Source organism: Phoenix dactylifera, chromosome 5 (assembly GCF_051530095.1).
Source record: "Phoenix dactylifera cultivar Ajwa chromosome 5, Ajwa_hap1_PhDact_Kaust_v1.1, whole genome shotgun sequence".
Taxonomy (NCBI): domain Eukaryota; kingdom Viridiplantae; phylum Streptophyta; class Magnoliopsida; order Arecales; family Arecaceae; genus Phoenix; species Phoenix dactylifera.
Genome location: NC_143194.1, coordinates 11,802,347 through 11,806,554, shown reverse-complemented (window position 1 = coordinate 11,806,554; position 4,208 = coordinate 11,802,347).

Genomic DNA, 4,208 nt, shown 5'->3' with positions numbered 1-4,208 from the left:
TTCTTTTGTTTGATGTCTTATAGATGTTTTATTTTTTGATACAATGCCTTGTATGTTTAAAAACTATCCGTTTGTGATGACGAATGAGATTAAGACTCTTCAGTGATCTGTTGTGAAGGTTGAGTTGCTCCCTTGTGACCTAAGTGTCAGGTTCGTACACGGGTTCACACACAAGGGTAAGGATGTAGACATTCGATCCTCCTTGGTCCTCCTAGTAATGGGGTCTCTTAGAATGTTTTTTTTCTCTTGAATGAATTGAGGTCTATTACTGATATTTATAAGCAAGTTAACTCTTCTTGTTTTGACTAATTTGATCTAGACTTGGGTTAATACAAACTTAAATTTCCATTGGATTTGGATCATACATCATTATTGTCATCACCCCATTCCTCATCATCCAAGATTTTCCATCAACTACAGATTGAGAAGATTTAAGAATTTAGCAAATTCTGCAAATGCTTGTGTTTGCTTTATACAGCAATTGTGAATCAAACATATTTTCTTTCAAGTCGAAGTCCATCTAGTCTACCATGATGCCAGAGCTTAGGCCCCATGGTTTCATGTCTATTTGAAGATTTGTAACTTAATAAAGACGCTGTCAGTATGTTTCTTTTTTTTTTTCCGTCTTGTTTTCATTCTTTCTTTTATAAGTTCCCCCCATTTTTTTCATGTAATTCCTCTATGAACAACAGACAAATATGAAAAATGAAAACATATTGCAGATAAACATATTGTAGCTCAAACTACTTTCCACAGTTCCTCATAAGAAATTATTTCTTTTTTAATTTTTTGATACAATGAATAACTCATACAACTCTCATAGGAGTATATCCAAGAAATTTAGGAAATAGCAAATCTCAAAGCGTCCGGGGCAACTTCGCCTCATCGGTCCAAATGACTCCACTTGAGTGATCAACTACAAAGAAAGTCACCTAGGGCTCGTTTGGTTCGCGGGAAGTATTTTCCCTCCTAGGAATATGATTCCTGGGAATCATATTTCTAGGAAGAGGATACCTAGGAAAGTATTTTTGGCATGTTTGGTTAACCATGGGAAAGTGATAAATTTCCAAAGTGCTCATGTTTGGTTGACCATCCACTTTCCTAGGAAAGTTATGTATAATTCCTATTATGCCCTTAATAAAAATTAGTTCTTTAATGCCTCTTTAATGCTTCTTTAATGTTGAAGGGTCTTTTTGGAAAAAAATAAAAAAGGAGTGATTCCCACCTCATGGGAAAGTAACTTTCCCATGTTTCTCATGGGAAAGACTTTCCCATGAAATATGGGAATCATATTCCCATGGGAATACAACTTTCCCATCTCTCTCCTTTGAAAACTCCAACCAAACAAGAGGCATTTCATTACTTTCCCGTTGACCATACTTTCCCCCCTCCTTTTCCTGCGAACCAAACGAGCCCCTAGTCTATAGCTTCATTTGCCTCCCAATGACATGCCTCGCCTCGAAGGTGATACCTTCATTAGCCATACCTCAGATGTTCTGAAGTAGGAGGTGGTGGCACCTAATCTTCTTAGGCTGCCCTAGGATCCAACCGACCATACTGGCCGAGTCATCTTCTAGTAGGATGGCATTGGCCCTCAACACATATCGAACATGACTGAAGCTAGCCTAGGTTGCTGTTAGCTTCGTCTTAAGGACTGAGGTGTCAAAAATCGGACTCTCTCCAGCCGCTACCACTTTAGAATCTGGGCTTTTGATCATGAAGCCTACCCCTCTTATTGCCATCCAATACTTATCCATCGAAGTTAACCTTGAGAAAGCTCGAAGGTGGAGGCTTCTAGGTGATAAACACTGTCTGAGACGCTACAAGAGCAGAGGTAGAGTCCTAGGTGCCCCGAGCTATCATAGGCGCTCCAGATGAACCTGTATGAATGATCTCCGCAACCTGCATGTGTGCCCTCTCTAGAGTAAGCCTCAGCAGCGAACTACCTCAAAGATTCAGGAATTCTTGGCTATCCAAATGTGATAGGCAACATATGTAGCCATAATCGCCGCAATCTAGGAGTAAGGTGTACCCGACCACCTCCTCAATAACTAGAGGAAGGAATCAGCCAAGGTCGTGTTGCAGAGTACTTTCTATGGAATGTTGGAGAGTCTCCACACCCGCACTGCTCGGTCACACTGAAAGAGGACGTGGTCCACGAACTCCTCTGGCTAGCAGCTAGGGTAGGTCGGCGGAATGCTCAACCCACGCCTGCTCAGGACAGCCCAAGTTAGAAGACAACCCCAGGTCACCTTCTAAAGGAACATAGCAACCTCTCGGGTGAAGACCAAACCTCTAGATCTAGGCACAATCCCGACTTTGAGTTTGCTCACTCTTGAAGAGGCCGTAGAGATCCCTCAATTTGACCCTTGGGCTGCAAGATGAGCTCCAGACCCTCACGTCTGAAGCATCACACCTCGGAACCACCACTGACTGCACTCTCTTTACCAGATGCTCGTTGAATAGATGGCTGATCTAGCCAGGTTTCCACCCTCTTCCATCGAGATAAAGAAGATCGCTGAGCCGCAAACCCCCACGACCTCAACATTGACCGTGGTCGGCCAGAGCCTCGACAAGAGGACATCTATCCACGGGTCACCCATCATGTCCGCACTTCGCTCGTCCCCAACGAGCCATCTAGTGTTGGCCAGGACTCTTGGACTGTGCGCACAGATCTTCCTCCAAATGAAGGAGCTTCTCCGTCCACTCTAAATCTCCTCATCAACAGTCCATTAGCCCATACCTGACCCTCATCACCAAACTCCAAAAACACTGGGCTCCAAAACCAATCTCACAGCATGCCTGACAACCAGCACCTCTCTCCTCCTCACCAGAGTCTAGATACCCAACCCTCCATTATGTATTGGTTGTCAAATCGCTCCCCATAAATCCAAATGTCAAGAACAGATGTGTTATGGAATGTTTTTAATGCAGAAAATTCACTGAGTAACTTAAAGTCTCGTATCATATGTTTTACCAAAACAAAAAGGCTCACACAATATGCTGGAAGTCTCCATGGACCAAGAGTTTGAGTAGAGGGACCCTTTTTGCTGTATTCTGTAGCATTAAAGCCCTTAGGCATAGCAGGTGAATATCCTGCTATACTGCAGGGCAGAACTTCTCCCCACTTGTTATGTTGTGTCTTACGTCCAAACAACATTTTGGTACCTTGACAATGAAGAAAACAAGTACGGAGCCATGTAATTAAGATTTTTTTTTTTTTGAAAACATGTTTGGTATAGCCAATTAATTTTAAAAATAAACAAATAATAGTAGCAGAGGACAGTGATATTAGCAATGGAGGCCGTGGATATAGCAGTGATATCGACGATAGGGTTGGCGATAGTATTACGAATGTGATGATGATGGTGGCGGTAATGTGGTGGAGGTGATGGTGGTGGCAGTAGAGGCATCAATATGTGGTGGAGGCAATAACGATAGTAGAGATGATGTGGTGAAGGTGTCAATGATGACAACGACAAGGTTAGTAGTGGTGGGGATGATGATAGTAGTGCTATACTAGCAGCAATTGTAAAGCCGGCAATATCAACAATAGTGGTGATAGTGGTGATAATGATAATACAACGACAATGGTGGTAGAGGTGGCAAAAAATATGAGTTTCTTGTTTTTAAAATATTAGAAGTAAGAATTTTTTACCTTTATCTTTTAAAAAATAATAACAATAATTTTAAAAATAAAAAATAAAAAAATAACATCAAATATATATTTTTAATTCTCAGTTTATATAATTTTATTTATTTTTTTTTCAAAGTGGAAAACAAGAAATAAAAATGATGCTAAACAGATCCCAAGGTTTTGCCGGGAGATAGTGCAAGATTTTATGCGAGCATAATTTTTTAGTTGATTATGCCATTTAACCATACAAATAAAAGCATAAATATACAAGCACCATCATCATCTGCATGTTTGAGGATTTTTTGTAGTAAAATCAATAAACAAATTTATATCGTTCGATACAATTTATTCTTTCTAAAGAGCAAAAAGATGTCTTTAACAAAAAAAAAAAAAAAAGAAGAAGAAAAGAACAAAAAGATGACTAAATAAAGTAATTGGTAGTAGATCTTATTCCATCAGACCAACCAACTGATTCGTCACAAAAATCATTCTAGACGACTATGATATAAACTAATCTGCATGCTTTTACTCCTCGTCTCTACTTTTGATCCGACGACATATAATCTATTTG